Here is a 17,210-nt window from a genome sequence, read left to right on the forward strand (position 1 = left end):
ACATAAATATCGAATTATCAAGAGCCCTATGAAAAAATTTCAATTTTTTATTTTTCTAACCTGTACTACTTCAGAGTATCTTTAAAAAAGATTATTACCAATTTGACTCTAAAATGAACGGAAAACCTATTTCTCTGCATTTTTCGATTTTCGAACAAAACCCGGGGTCAAAATGACCATTTTTCCAAAATATGCTCCGAATTCAAAATTTCTTTTTTCTGGTTAAAGACCATTCAAAAACTAATAAAAAAGCTTTATGACAAAATCTTCCACGATTTATACGAGTGCCATAATATAAAGGGAAAAATTAGATTCTATAAGAGCCTATGTATAGGGATAAGACAACCGGGATTTTACGTCGATTTTTTTAATTTTTCAGTTTTATTTCGAAAGGCAATTGTAATAAAATATAAAAAGAATTAACAGGAGGAGAATAAGGAATAATAAAAACCATCAACGAATTGAATCGAAGCTATAGAAGTCGAGATATTAGTAAAAATGTGAAACAAAAAATAAAAGAAAACTCGTTTTTTTTCCACGGTACCATTTTTTTTCTTAAAATGATAATTGACAAATTATAATGCAAGCCCTAAGTTGGCAATTTCCAGTAAAAAAAACCCAAGAAAAAAAAATTTTTTTTTTGCTCCAAAATCGAAAGGGGTATAGCCATGAAAAATTGTGAAAAAATGGTTTTTATTTTTTTCTAACTAAACTATAACTCTGACAACTTTTTGTCTAAAACAAAAGTTCTAGGGAATATTACGAGGTATTCGAATGTTAAAACGAGTTGATTATAGCTATCACAGATTCGGAGAAAATTGTAAAAAACTATAATTCATAAATATCGAATTATCAAGAGCCCTATGAAAAAATTTCATTTTTTTATTTTTCTATCAGGTACTACTTCAGGATACCTTTCAAAAAGGTTATTATCGATTTGACTCTAAAATGAGCAGAAAACCTATTTATTTGCATTTATCGATTTTCGAACAAAACCGGGCCCAAAATTAAAATTTTTTCAAAACATGCTCCAAATTCCAAATTTCTTTTTTCCGGCTAAAGACCATTCAAAAAGTAATGAAAAAGCTTAATGACAAAAATTTTCAAAATCTATAATAATGCTACAATATTATGAAAGAAGATAAGTTCCCTTTAAAGCATATCCAACCGATGATTTTTTAATTTGTTTTTCAAAGGCAAATCTAAGAAACAATTAAGTTAAAAGCAATAGGGTACTACAAAATATTATCTATAAATATATACATATAATCTAATAGGAAATTTCAATCAAATCGGGCGAATACGAAAGAAATTTTGATAGTCACGTGACTTAAAAACGCAATATTTTAAAAATTTGTAAAAATTCAATAATGGCATCCTAATAAAACTCTAAATACCAAATTTCAACCCAATCGGATCAATAGCAAATAAGTTATGGAAGTCACGTGACTTTAAAATTCAATATGTCAAATTTCTGGCAAAATTTATTACTTGCATCCTAAATAAAGCTCAAATACTAAATTTCAACCCAATCGGATCAATAGCAAAAGAATTATGAAAGTCACGTGACTTTAAACTATAATTTGTCAATTATCTGTCAAAATTTATTAATTGTGTCCTAAATAAAGCATAAATACCAAATTTGAACCCAATCGGACTCATAGCAAAAAAGTTACAATAGTCACGTGACCCGGAAGTAAAATGTCAAATATCTGTCAAAAATTAATAATTGCATCCTAAATAAAGCCCAAATACCAAATTTGAACCCAATCAGACCAATAGCAAAAAAGTACCAATAGTCACGTGACCCGGAAGTAAAATGTCAAATATCTGTCAAAAATTAATAATTGCATCCTAAATAAAGCCCAAATACCAAATTTGAACCCAATCAGACCAATAGCAAAAAAGTACCAATAGTCACGTGACCTTAAAACATAGTCATGTCAAATATCTGTAAAAATTTATTAATCTTATCCGAAATAGGTACTAGGTACCAAATTTCAACCAAATCGCACCAATAGCAAAAAAGTTATGATAGTCGACTAACCTTAAAAATCAATAATTTCAAAAAAATTTTATTTACAACCCAAAAGCAATGTTTAAGAATTGTTAACATTTATTAATAATAAACTAAATAGTAAAAACTCACCTAATATCTAAATTTTTATTTTAAATTAAATAGATCATTACGACTGACCCGTGTATATATTCGAATAATTTTAATAAAATAATCGGGCAAATTTCATTTCGCCTCACCCCGGTATAAAATCACTGACATTTCAAAAAAACGGCATTTTTCGAAGACGTCAAAATGTTTGCCGAATTTTCCTGGCCGCAATACACAATTTCCCCAATCGATATGCACAGATTCGGAAAGCCCATTCATTTTCTGATTCGGTGCTTCCTTTCCCTGATCGTTTCCGGTTCATTTTCATTCATAATTTTACAAAAAACCCAACCAAGTCCCGGCCACCTGTCACGAGCAAAAAATTTGTATCCACCATGCGTCAAAGTATTGTTCCCACCAGCCATTTCATCAGAGTTTAGGTTGACACCTCCAATTACCTGCAAAAACGCAAAAAAATGGACTTTTTTCATAAAATCGCATTTTTCGGGTACTTGTACTATCGCTGGAACCCTGAAATTTTAGTATGTGTTGTAAAACAAAATTTCGGATCTTTTAGATGATGTCTGATCTTTTCACCATGTACAGGGACGTGGCAAATGAATTAAACGCGAAAATTCGAATTGCTCAGAACCCATTAATGTTGGAAGATTGTAATTTTACACAAATAATCGAGTTATTAAAGTATTTAATGCCTGAGAATATAAATGGTCCAGATGCCACTACGAAAAAGTTATTAAATAAAATGTGATTTTCGGGTCGGACCTTCATGGGTAAAGTTCATTATTGCTCGCCCTGTATGGTTCCCAAAAATTTCGGTTATATAGCATATGAAAGGTAAAGGATGAAGTTATTTTTTGAAAAAAAAATTTTTCCCAAAATAAGTATCGTTTGGCGGGAAATCTCAAAAAACTGAAAAAGCTAGAACTCGTAAAATAATTTTTTTACAAAAAAAAGCTCCAAGTATGTCAAATCTCTTATAAAATGAAGTCTTTTCGCCGAAAAACTTTTTTTATAAAAATTTTTTTTTAGCCTCTGGAGAAGTTTGAATTTTTTTTTTAGTCACTTTTGTTCGCTTATAATAACTCACCCTGTATACCGATCTGGCCCAAAAAGTATACAGTTCTTAAGCCCCCACCGACCCTTATGTCCTAAAAATTTAAAGTCTTTTAAAGGCTTTTTATTTGAGTTCTCGCGTCTGAAAGGAATTTGACCCGTTTTTTTACGAATTTTTGACTTTGAGACAGTACCGCTCCGTTTGGTGGTACCGGAAAAAAAAATCGTTCACGGATCCATCATTCTCAATGTATTGAGAGACCCTATGCCAAATTTCATCGTTTCGCTAACCATACAGCCAAAGATATGAATTTTTATTTCCAAAAAAACACGATTTTTCGGGCCCGGGCTCGCGTGCATAATATAGTCGCAGACGCTCCTATATAACAAGTATAGTCGCTTCGCTCCTATACTTTTGGTCCGTGGGGACCAGTTTGGAACCTTTAGGACTTGTCAGTGATGGGCCTTAAAGGATTTCTTAAAAAAAAAACCAAAATTGTCAGGTGTACCAACGTTTATATGCCAAGGAAAGAGATGACCAGTGGTTGGGGTATCATGCTTCAAAGAACCATAATTTGTTATATAGTCGCGTTGTGTTAGTATACTATCTTATATTTCAAATATCTGTCGAAGTATATTAATTGTATTCTAAATAAAGCCTGAATACCAAATTCGAACAGAATCGGACCAATAGCTAAAAAGTTACGGTAGTCATGTGACCTAGGCTGACTCAAATGTCAGTTATCTGTCATAATTTATTCCTTGTATCCTAAAGAAACCATAAATACCAAATTCAGAGAGAAGTTCCCATAAGTGTCTATTTATTGAAATAGAACAAACAGGGATTTTACGTCGATTTGTTTTAATTTTCCTTTTTGTTTTGAAATATAATAGTAATAAAATATCAAAAGAATTGACAGGAGGAGAATAAGAAATAAAAAAAACCATCAACGAATCGAATCGAAGCTATAGAAGTCGAGATATTAGTAAAAATGTGAAAAAAAATAAAAGAAAACTCGTTTTTTTTCCACGGTACCATTTTTTTTCTTAAAATGATAATTGACAAATTATAATGCAAGCCCTAAGTTGGCAATTTCCAGTAAAAAAAACCCAAGAAAAAAAAATTTTTTTTTTGCTCCAAAATCGAAAGGGGTATAGCCATGAAAAATTGTGAAAAAATGGTTTTTATTTTTTTCTAACTAAACTATAACTCTAACAACTTTTTGCCTTAAACAAAAGTTCTAGGGAATATTACGAGGTATTCGAATGTTAAAACTAATTGATTATAGCTATCACAGATTCGGAGAAAATTGTAAAAAACTATTAATCATAAATATCGAATTATCAAGAGCCCTATGGAAAAATTTCAACTTTTTATTTTTCTATCTTGTACTACTTCAGGATACCTTTCAAAAAGGTTATTATCGATTTGACTCTAAAATGAACAGAAAACCTATTTCTTTGCATTTTTCGATTTTCGAACAAAATCCGGCCCAAAATGAAAATTTTTTCAAAACATGCTCCAAATTCAAAATTTCTTTTTTCTGGCTAAAGACCATTCAAAAAGTAATGAAAAAGCTTAATGACAAAATTTTTCAAAATCTATAATAATGCTACAATATTATGAAAGAAGATAAGTTCCCTTTAAAGCCTATGTATTCGAACAGATGATTTTTTAATTTTTTTTTTGAATGGCAAATTTAACAAATAATTTAACTAATTAAGATAAAAGGAATAGGGTAATACAAAATATTATCTACAAATATATACATATCATCTAATAGCAAATTTTAATCAAATAGGAAATTTTGATAGTCACGTGACCCTAGAACTTAATATTTTAAAATTTTGTAAGAAATCAATAATTGCATCCTAAATAAACCCCAAATTCCAAATTTGAACCCAATCGGATTAATAGCAAAAAAGTTATGGAAGTCACGTGACTTTAAAATTCAATATGTCAAATTTCTGTCATAATTTATTACTTGCATCCTAAATAAAGCCCAAATACTAAATTTCAACCCAATCGGATCAATAGCAAAAGAATTATAAAAGTCACGTGACTTTAAAATTCAATATGTCAAATTTCTGGCAAAATTTATTACTTGCATCCTAAACAAAGCCCAAATAAAGCATAAATACCAAATTTGAACCCAATCGGACTCATAGCAAAAAAGTTACAATAGTCACGTGACCCGGAAGTCAAATGTCAAATATCTGTCAAAAATTAATAATTGCATCCTAAATAAAGCCCAAATACCAAATTTGAACCCAATCAGACCAATAGCAAAAAAGTTACAATAGTCACGTGACCTGGAAGTCAAATGTCAAATATCTGTAAAAAATTCATAATTGCATCCTAAATAAACCCCAAATACCAAATTTCAATCAAATCGGACAAATAGGAAGAAAGTTAAGGTAGTCACGTGACCTTAAAACATAGTCATGTCAAATATCTGTAAAAATTTATTAATCTTATCCGAAATAGGTACTAGGTACCAAATTTCAACCAAATCGCACCAATACCAAAAAAGTTATGATACTCGACTAACCTTAAAAATCAATAATTTCAAAAAATTTTTATTTATAACCCAAGAGCAATGTTTAAGAATTGTTAACATTTATTAATAATAAACTAAATAGTAAAAACTCACCTAATATCTAAATTTTTATTTTAAATTAAATAGATCATTACGACTGACCCGTGTATATATTCGAATAATTTTAATAAAATAATCGGGCAAATTTCATTTCGCCTCACCCCGGTATAAAACCACTGACTTCAAAAAAACGGCATTTTTCGAAGACGTCAAAATGTTTGCCGAATTTTCCTGGCCGCAATACACAATTTCCCCAATTGATATGCACAGATTCGGAAAGCCCATTCATTTTCTGATTCGGTGCTTCCTTTCCCTGATCGTTTCCGGTTCATTTTCATTCATAATTTTACAAAAAACCCAACCAAGTCCCGGCCACCTGTTACGAGCAAAAAATTTGTAACCACAATGCGTCAAAGTATTGTTCCCACTAGCCATTTCATCAGAGTTTAGGTTGACACCTCCAATTACCTGCAAAAACGCAAAAAAATGGACTTTTTTCATAAAATCGCATTTTTCGGGTACTTGTACTATCGCTGGAACCCTGAAATTTTAGTATGTGTTGTAAAACAAAATTTCGGATCTTTTAGACGATGTCTGATCTTTTCACCATGTACAGGGACGCGGCAAATGAATTAAACGCGAAAATTCGAATTGCTCAGAACCTATTAAAGTTGGAAGATTGTAATTTTACACAAATAATGGGGTTATTAAAGTATTTAATGCCTGAGAATATAAATTGTCCAGGTGCAACCACTAAAAAGTTATTAAATAAAATGTGATTTTCGGGTCGGACCTTCATGGGTAAAGTTTATTATTGCTCACCCTGTATGGTTCCCAAAAATTTCGGTTATATGGCATATAAAAGGTAAAGGATGAAGTTATTTTTTGAAAAAAAAAATTTTCCCAAAATAAGTATCGTTTGGCGGAAAATCCTAAAAAACTGAAAAAGCCAGAACTCGTAAAATAAATTTTTTACAAAAAAAAGCTCCAAGTATGTCAAATCTCTTATAAAACGAAGTCTTTTCGCTGAAACACTTTTTTTATAAAAATTTTTTTTTAGCCTCTGGAGAAGTTTGAATTTTTTTTTTAGTCACTTTTGTTCGCTTATAACAACTCACCCTGTACACCGATCGGGCCCAAAAAGTATACAGACATGAATTACTATAAAGTCTTTTATGCCTAAAAATTTCAATTTTTTTGACAGCGTTAAAATTGAGATCTCGTGCAAAAATGAATTTTGACCGGTTTTTTTACGAATTTTTGACTTTGAGACAGTACCGCTTCGTTTGGTGGTACCGGAAAAAAAAATTGTTTACGGATCCATTATTCCCAATGTGTTGAGAGACCCTATGCCAAATTTCATCGTTTCGCTAGCCATACGGCCAAAGATATGAATTTTTATTTCCAAAAAAACACGATTTTTCGGGCCCGACGTGGCGTGCATAATATAGTCTGCGACTATATAACAAGTATAGTCGCTTCGCTCCTATACTTTTGGTCCGTGAGGACCAGTTTGGAACCTTTAGGTCTTGTCAGTGATAGGCCTTAGAGGATTTCTTAAAAAAAATCGCAAATTATCAGGTGTACTTAGGTGAGGCTAACGTTTATCTGCCAAGGAAAGAGAGGACCAGTTGTTGGGGTATCATGCTTCAAAGAACCATAATTTGTTATATAGTCGCGTTGTGTGTCAATATACTGTCTTATATTTCAAATATCTGTGAAAGTATATTAATTGTATTCTAAATAAAGCCTGAATACCAAATTCGAACAGAATCGGACCAATAGCAAAAAAGTTACGGTAGTCACGTGACCTAGGCTGAAACTTAAATGTCAGTTATCTGTTATAATTTATTAGTTGTATCCTAAATAAACCATAAATACCAAATTCAGAGAGAAGTTCCCATAAGGGTCTATTTCTTGAAATAGAACAAACAGGGATTTTACGTCGATTTGTTTTAATTTTTCTTTTTATTTTGAAATGTAATAGTAATAAAATATCAAAAGAATTGAGAGTAGGAGAATAAGAAATAAAAGAAACCATCAATGAATTGAATCGAAGCTATAGAAGCCGAGATATTATTAAAAATGTGGGAAAAACAAAAGGAAACTGGTTTTTTCCCACGGTATAATTTTTTTTTCTTAAAATATTTATTGACAAATTATAATGTAAGCCCTAAGTTGGCAATTTTAAGTAAAAAAAACCCAAGAAAAAAAATTTTTTTTTTGGTCGAAAATCGAAAGGGGTATAGCCATGAAAAATTTCGAAAAAATGGTTTTTATTTTTTTCTAACTAAACTATAACTCTGACAACTTTTTGTCTTAAACAAAAGTTCTAGGGAATGGTACGAGGTATTCGAATGTTAAAACTAATTGTATATAGCTACCACAGATTTGGAGAAAATTGTAAAAAACTATTAATCATAAATATCGAATTATCAAGAGCCCTATGGAAAAATTTCAACTTTTTATTTTTCTATCTTGTACTACTTTAGGATACCTTTCAAAAAGGTTATTATCGATTTGACTCTAAAATGAACAGAAAATCTATTTATTTGCATTTATCGATTTTCAAACAAAATCCGGCCCAAAATGAAAATTTTTCAAAACATGCTCCAAATTCAAAATTTATTTTTTCCGGCTAAAGACCATTCAAAAAGTAATGAAAAAGCTTTATGACAAAAATTTTTAAAATCTATAATAATGCTACACTATTATGAAAGAAGATAAGTTCCCTTTAAAGCATATCCAACCGATGATTTTTTAATTTGTTTTTCAAAGGCAAATCTAAGAAACAATTAAGTTAAAAGCAATAGGGTACTACAAAATATTATCTATAAATATATACATATAATCCGATAGGAAATTTCAATCAAATCGGGCGAATACGAAAGAAATTTTGATAGTCACGTGACTTAAAAACGCAATATTTTAAAAATTTGTAAAAATTCAATAATGGCATCCTAATAAAACTCTAAATACCAAATTTCAACCCAATCGGATCAATAGCAAAAGAATTATCAAAGTCACGTGACTTTAAAATATAATTTGACAATTATCTGTTAAAATTTATTAATTGCATCCTAAATAAAGCACAAATACCAAATTTGAATCCAATCGGACTCATAGCAAAAAAGTTACAATAGTCATGTGACCCGGAAGTGAAATGTCAAATATCTGTCAAAAATTAATAATTGCATCCTAAATAAAGCCCAAATACCAAATTTGAACCCAATCAGACCAATAGCAAAAAAGTTACAATAGTCACGTGACCTGGAAGTCAAATGTCAAATATCTGTGAAAAATTAATAATTGCATCCTAAATAAACCCCAAATACCAAATTTCAATCAAATCGGATAAATAGGAAGAAAGTTAAGGTAGTCACGTGACCCTAAAACATAGTCATGTCAAATATCTGTAAAAATTTATTAATCTTATCCGAAATAGGTACTAGGTACCAAATTTCAACCAAATCGCACCAATACCAAAAAAGTTATGATACTCGACTAACCTTAAAAATCAATAATTTCAAAAAATTTTTATTTATATCCCAAAAGCAATGTTTAAGAATTGTTAACATTTATTAATAATAAACTAAATAGTAAAAACTCACCTAATATCTAAATTCTTATTTTAAATTAAGTAGATAATTACGACTGACCCGTGTATATATTCGAATAATTTTAATAAAATAATCGGGCAAATTTCATTTCGTCTCACCCCGGTATAAAGACACTGACATTTCAAAAAAACGGCATTTTTCGAAGACGTCAAAATGTTTGTCGAATTTTCCTGGCCGCAATACACAATTTCCCCAATTGATATGCACAGATTCGGAAAGCCCATTCATTTTCTGATTCGGTGCTTCCTTTCCCTGATCGTTTCCGGTTCATTTTCATTCATAATTTTACAAAAAACCAAACCAAGTCCCGGCCACCTGTCACGAGCAAAAAATTTGTATCCACCATGCGTCAAAGTATTGTTCCCACTAGCCATTTCATCAGAGTTTAGGTTGACACCTCCAATTACCTGCAAAAACGCAAAAAAATGGACTTTTTTCATAAAATCGCATTTTTCGGGTACTTGTACTATCGCTGGAACCCTGAAATTTTAGTATGTGTTGTAAAACAAAATTTCGGATCTTTTAGATGATGTCTGATCTTTTCACCATGTACAGGGACGTGACAAATGAATTAAACGCGAAAATTCGAATTGCTCAGAACCTATTAAAGTTGGAAGATTGTAATTTTACACAAATAATGGGGTTATTAAAGTATTTAATCCATGAGAATATAAATGGTCCAGGTGCCACCACTAAAAAGTTATTAAATAAAATGTGATTTTCGGGTCGGACCTTCATGGGTAAAGTTCATTATTGCTCGCCCTGTATGGTTCCCAAAAATTTCGGTTATATAGCATATGAAAGGTAAAAGATGAAGTTATTTTTTGAAAAAAAAAAAATTCCCAAAATAAGTATCGTTTGGCAGAAAATTCCAAAAAACTGAAAATGCCAGAACTCGTAAAATAAATTTTTTACAAAAAAAAGCTCCAAGTATGTTAAATCTCTTATAAAACGAAGTCTTTTCGCCGAAACACTTTTTTTATAAAAATTTTTTTTTAGCCTCTGGAGAAGTTTGAATTTTTTTTTTAGTCACTTTTGTTCGCTTATAACAACTCACCCTGTATACCGATCTGGCCCAAAAAGTATACAGTTCTTAAGCCCCCACCGACCCTTATGTCCTAAAAATTTAAAGTTTTTTAAAGGCTTTTTATTTGAGTTCTCGCGTCTGAAAGGAATTTGACCCGTTTTTTTACGAATTTTTGAATTTGAGACAGTACCGCTCCGTTTGGTGGTACCCGAAAAAAAATTCGTTTACGGATCCATCATTCCCAATGTATTGAGAGACCGTATGCCAAATTTCATCGTTTCGCTAGCCATACAGCCAAAGATATGAATTTTTATTTCCAAAAAAACACGATTTTTCGGACCCGAGGTGGCGTGCATAATATAGTCGCAGACGCTCCTATATAACAAGTATAGTCGCTTCGCTCCTATACTTTTGGTCCGTGGGGACCAGTTTGGAACCTCTAAGTCCTGTCAGTGATGGGCCTTAGAGGATTTCTTAAAACAAAACAAAAATTATCAGGTGTACCAACGTTTATATGCCAAGGAAAGAGATGACCAGTGGTTGGGGTATCATGCTTCAAAGAACCATAATTTGTTATATAGTCGCGTTGTGTGTCGATATACTGTCTTATATTTCAAATATCTGTCAAAATATATTAATTGTATTCTAAATTAAGCCTGAATACCAAATTCCAACAGAATCGGACCAATAGCAAAAAAGTTACGGTAGTCACGTGACCTGGGCTGAAACTCAAATGTCAGTTATCTGTCATAATTTATTAGTTGTATCCTAAATAAACCATAAATACCAAAATTAGAGAGAAGTTCCCATAAGGGTCTATTTATTGAAATAGAACAAACGGGATTTTACGTCGATTTGTTTTAATTTTTCTTTTTATTTTCAACAGTAATAGTCATAAAATATCAAAAGAATTGACAGGAGGAGAATAAGAAATAAAAGAAACCATCAACGAATTGAATCGAAGCTATAGAAGCCGAGATATTAGTAAAAATGTGGGAAAAACAAAAGAAAACTGGTTTTTTCCCACGGTATCATTTTTTTTTCTTAAAATGATAACCGACAAATTATAATGTAAGCCCTAAGTTGGCAATTTCCAGTAAAAAAAAACCCAAGAAAAAAAAATTTTTTTTTGCTCCAAAATCGAAAGGGGTATAGCCATGAAAAATTTCGAAAAAACGGTTTTTATTTTTTTCTTAATAAACTATAACTCTGACAACTTTTTGTCTTAAATAAAAGTTCTCGGGAATATTACGAGGTATCCGTGCGTTAAAACGAATCGGTTCTAGCTATCATAAAATCGGAGAAAATAAAGAAAAACCATGAAACATAAATATCGAATTATCAAGGGTCCTATGGAAAAATTAAAGTTTTTTATCCTTCTATCATGTACTACTTTTAAGTACCTTTAAAAAAGGTTATTATCGATTTGACTCTAAAATAAACGGAAAACCTATTTCTTTGCATTTTTCGATTTTGAAGCAAAATCCGGGCTCAAAATGAGCATTTTTTCAAAATATGCTCCGATTTCAAAATTTCTTTTTTCTGGTTGAAAACCATTCAAATACTAACAAAAAAGCTTTATGACAAAATTTTCCACGATTTATACGAGTGCCATAATATAGAGGAAAAAATTAGGTCCTATAAGAGCCTATGTATAGGGATAAGTCAACCGGGATTTTACGTCGATTTTTAAAATTTTTCAGTTTTATTTCGAAAGGCAATTGTAACAAAATATAAAAAGAATTAACAGGAGGAGAATAAGGAATGATAGAAACCATCCACGAATTGAATCGAAGCTATAGAATTCGAGATATTAGTAAAAATGTGAAAAAAAATAAAAGAAAACTCGTTTTTTCCCACGGTAGCATTTTTTTTCTTAAAATGATAACCGACAAATTATAATGTAAGCCCTAAGTTGGCAATATTCATTAAAAAAAACCCAAGAAAAAAAAATTTTTTTTTGCTCCAAAATCGAAAGGGGTATAGCCATTAAAAATTTCAAAAAAATGGTTTTTATTTTTTTCTTAATAAACTATAACTCTGATAACTTTTTGTCCTAAACAAAAGTTCTAGGAAATATTACGAGGTATTCAAATGTTAAAAGTAATTGATTATTGCTATCACAGATTCGGAGAAAATTGTAAAAAACTATTAATCATAAATATCGAATTATCAAGAGCCCTATGGAAAAATTTCAACTTTTTATTTTTCTATCTTGTACTACTTCAGGATACCTTTCAAAAAGGTTATTATCGATTTGACTCTAAAATGAACAGAAAACCTATTTCTTTGCATTTTTCGATTTTCGAACAAAATCCGGCCCAAAATGAAAATTTTTTCAAAACATGCTCCAAATTCAAAATTTCTTTTTTCTGGCTAAAGACCATTCAAAAAGTAATGAAAAAGCTTTATGACAAAATTTTTCAAAATCTATAATATTGCTACAATATTATGAAAGAAGATAAGTTTCCTTTAAAGCCTATGTATTCGAACAGATGATTTTTTAATTTTTTTTTTGAATGGCAAATTTAAGAAATAATTTAACTAATTAACATAAAAGGAATAGGGTAATATAAAATATTATCTACAAATATATACATATCATCTAATAGCAAATTTCAATCAAATAGGAAATTTTGATAGTCACGTGACCCTAGAACTTAATATTTTAAAATTTTGTAAGAAATCAATAATTGCATCCTAAATAAACCCCAAATTCCAAATTTGAACCCAATCGGATCAATAGCAAAAAAGTTATGGAAGTCACGTGACTTTAAAATTCAATATGTCAAATTCCTGTCAGAATTTATTACTTGCATCCTAAATAAAGCCCAAATACTAAATTTCAACCCAATCGGATCAATCGCAAAAGAATTATGAAAGTCACGTGACTTTAAAATATAATTTGTCAATTATCTGTCAAAATTTATTAATTGTATCCTAAATAAAGCCCAAATACCAAATTTGAACCCAATCGGACCCATAGCAAAAAAGTTACAATAGTCACGTGACCCGGAAGTCAAATGTCAAATATCTGTCAAAAATTAATAATTGCATCCTAAATAAAGCCCAAATACCAAATTTGAACCCAATCAGACCAATAGCAAAAAAGTACCAATAGTCACGTGACCTATAAGTCAAATGTCAAATATCTGTGAAAAATTCATAATTGCATCCTAAATAAACCCCAAATACCAAATTTCAATCAAATCGGACAAATAGGAAGAAAGTTAAGGTAGTCACGTGACCCTAAAACATAGTCATGTCAAATATCTGTAAAAATTTATTAATCTTATCCGAAATAGGTACTAGGTACCAAATTTCAACCAAATCGCACCAATACCAAAAAAGTTATGATACTCGACTAACCTTAAAAATCAATAATTTCAAAAAATTTTTATTTATATCCCAAAAGCAATGTTTAAGAATTGTTAACATTTATTAATAATAAACTAAATAGTAAAAACTCACCTAATATCTAAATTTTTATTTTAAATTAAATAGATCATTACGACTGACCCGTGTATATATTCGAATAATTTTAATAAAATAATCGGGCAAATTTCATTTCGTCTCACCCCGGTATAAAGACACTGACATTTCAAAAAAACGGCATTTTTCGAAGACGTCAAAATGTTTGCCGAATTTTCCTGGCCGCAATACACAATTTCCCCAATTGATATGCACAGATTCGGAAAGCCCATTCATTTTCTGATTCGGTGCTTCCTTTCCCTGATCGTTTCCGGTTCATTTTCATTCATAATTTTACAAAAAACCCGACCAAGTCCCGGCCACCTGTCACGAGCAAAAAATTTGTATCCACCATGCGTCAAAGTATTGTTCCCACCAGCCATTTCATCAGAGTTTAGGTTGACACCTCCAATTACCTGCAAAAACGCAAAAAAATGGACTTTTTTCATAAAATCGCATTTTTCGGGTACTTGTACTATCGCTGGAACCTTGAAATTTTAGTATGTATTGTAAAACAAAATTTCGGATCCGTTAGATGTTGTTTGATCTTTTCACCATGTACAGGGACGTGACAAATGAATTAAACGCGAAAATTCGAATTGCTCAGAACCTATTAATGTTGGAAGATTGTAATTTTACATAAATAATGGGGTTATTAAAGTATTTAATCCCTGAGAATATAAATGGTCCAGGTGCCACCACTAAAAAGTTATTAAATAAAATGTGATTTTCGGGTCGGACCTTCATGGGTAAAGTACATTATTGCTCGCCCTGTATAGTTCCCAAAAATTTCGGTTATATGGCATATGAAAGGTAAAAGATGAAGTTATTTTTTGAAAAAAAAAAATTTCCCAAAATAAGTATCGTTTGGCGGAAAATTCCAAAAAACTGAAAATGCCAGAACTCGTAAAATAAATTTTTTACAAAAAAAAGCTCCAAGTATGTTAAATCTCTTATAAAACGAAGTCTTTTCGCCGAAACACTTTTTTTATAAAAATTTTTTTTTAGCCTCTGGAGAAGTTTGAATTTTTTTTTTAGTCACTTTTGTTCGCTTATAACAACTCACCCTGTATACCGATCGGGCCCAAAAAGTATACAGTTCTTAAGCCCCCACCGACCCTTATGTCCTAAAAATTTAAAGTCTTTTAAAGGCTTTTTATTTGAGTTCTCGCGTCTGAAAGGAATTTGACCCATTTTTTTACGAATTTTTGACTTTGAGAAAGTACCACTCCGTTTGGTGGTACCGGAAAAAAAATTCGTTTACGGATCCATCATTCCCAATGTATTGAGAGACCCTATGCCAAATTTCATCGTTTCGCTAACCATACAGCCAAAGATATGAATTTTTATTTCCAAAAAAACACGATTTTTCGGGCCCGGGCTCGCGTGCATAATATAGTCGCAGACGCTCCTATATAACAAGTATAGTCGCTTCGCTCCTATACTTTTGGTCCGTGGGGACCAGTTTGGAACCTTTAGGTCTTGTCTGTGAAAAGCCATAAGGGAATTTAAAAAAACAAGTATAGTCGCTTCGCTCCTATACTTTGGGTCCGTGGGGACCAGTTTGGAACCTTTAGGTCTTGTCAGTGATGGGCCTTAGAGGATTTCTTAAAAAAAATCGCAAATTATCAGGTGTACTTAGGTGAGGCTAACGTCTACCTGCCAAGGAAAGAGAGGACCAGTTGTTGGGGTATCATGCTTCAAAGAACCATAATTTGTTATATAGTCGCGTTGTGTGTCAATATACTGTCTTATATTTCAAATATCTGTGAAAGTATATTAATTGTATTCTAAATAAAGCCTGAATACCAAATTCGAACAGAATCGGTCCAATAGCAAAAAAGTTACGGTAGTCACGTGACCTAGGCTGAAACTTAAGTGTCAGTTATCTGTCATAATTTATTAGTTGTATCCTAAATAAACCATAAATACCAAATTCAGAGAGAAGTTCCCATAAGGGTCTATTTCTTGAAATAGAACAAACGGGATTTTACGTCGATTTGTTTTAATTTTTCTTTTTATTTTCAACAATAATAGTCATAAAATATCAAAAGAATTGACAGGAGGAGAATAAGAAATAAAAGAAACCATCAACGAATTGAATCGAAGCTATAGAAGCCGAGATATTAGTAAAAATGTGGGAAAAACAAAAGAAAATTGGTTTTTTCCCACGGTATCATTTTTTTTCTTAAAATAATTATTGACAAATTCTAATTTTTGGCCCTAAACTGGCAATTTTCACTAAAAAAACCCAAGAAAAAAAATTTTTTTTTTTGGTCGAAAATCGAAAGGGGTATACCCACAAAAAATTTCAAAAAAATGGTTTTTATTTTTTTATTAATAAACTATAAATCTGACAACTTTTTGTATTAAATAAGAGTTCTTCGCTATATTAAGGGGTATTCGCCTGTTAAAACGAATCGGTTCTAGCTATTATACAATCGGAGAAAATTGGAAAAAACTATTAAACATAAATATCGAATTATCAAGAGCCCTATGGAAAAATTTCAATTTTTTATTTTACTATCCTGTACTACTTCAGAGTATCTTTAAAAAAGATTATTACCAATTTAACTCTAAAATGAACGGAAAACCTATTTCTTTGCATTTTTCGATTTTCGAACAAAATCCGGGGTCAAAATGACAATTTTTTCAAAATATGCTCCGAATTCAAAATTTCTTTTTTCTGGTTAAAGACCATTCAAAAACTAGTAAAAAAGTCTAATAACAAAAATTTCCACGATTTATACGAGTGGCACAATATAAAGGTAAAATTAGGTCCCATAAGAGTCTATGTATTTACGTCGATTTTTAAAATTTTTTAGTTTTATTTCGAAAGGCAATTGTAATAAAATATAAAAAGAATTAACAGGAGAAAAATAAGGAATAATAGAAACCATCAACGAATTGAATCGAAGCTATAGAAGTCGAGATATTAGTAAAAATGTGAAAAAAAATAAAAGAAAACTCGTTTTTTCCCACGGTACCATTTTTTTTTGATAAAATTATAATCGACAAATCATAATGTAAGCCCTATGATGGCAATTTCAAGTAAAAAAAACCCAAGAAAAAAAAAAATTTTTTTTGCTCCAAAATCGAAAGGGGTATAGCCATGAAAAATTGTGAAAAAATGGTTTTTATTTTTTTCTAAATAAACTATAACTCTGACAAATTTTTGTCTTAAACAAAAGTTCTAGGGAATGTTACGAGGTATTTGAATGTTAAAACTAATTGATTATAGCTATCACAGATTCGGAGAAAATTGTAAAACACTATTAATCATAAATATCAAGATATCAAGAGCCCTATGG

General features: G+C 30.8%; 2 long non-coding RNA genes across 3 annotated transcripts in view; one reads left to right on the plus strand and one right to left on the minus strand.

The window, feature by feature from the left end:
- Positions 1-1,890: 1,890 nt before the first annotated feature.
- Positions 1,891-17,210, plus strand: part of LOC126733630 (uncharacterized) — a 21,373-nt gene continuing 6,053 nt past the window's right edge. The window contains exons 1-2 of the long non-coding RNA XR_007659793.1: positions 1,891-5,599; positions 9,157-9,790. This is a non-coding gene — a long non-coding RNA (uncharacterized LOC126733630). The remainder of the gene's footprint in view (positions 5,600-9,156; positions 9,791-17,210) is intronic.
- The window catches only part of LOC126733631 (uncharacterized), a 30,317-nt gene continuing 19,138 nt past the window's right edge, over positions 6,032-17,210 (minus strand). Inside the window, exons 2-3 of one of the 2 annotated variants that reach the window (XR_007659795.1) lie at positions 14,224-14,387; positions 6,032-6,157 (exon numbers count right to left, since the gene is read on the minus strand). This is a non-coding gene — a long non-coding RNA (uncharacterized LOC126733631). Of the gene's footprint in view, positions 6,158-9,570; positions 9,717-14,223; positions 14,388-17,210 lie in introns of those variants that run through there. The other variant, XR_007659794.1, reaches the window with a different exon arrangement.

Source organism: Anthonomus grandis, chromosome 2, assembly GCF_022605725.1.
Source record: "Anthonomus grandis grandis chromosome 2, icAntGran1.3, whole genome shotgun sequence".
Taxonomy (NCBI): Eukaryota; Metazoa; Arthropoda; class Insecta; order Coleoptera; family Curculionidae; genus Anthonomus; species Anthonomus grandis.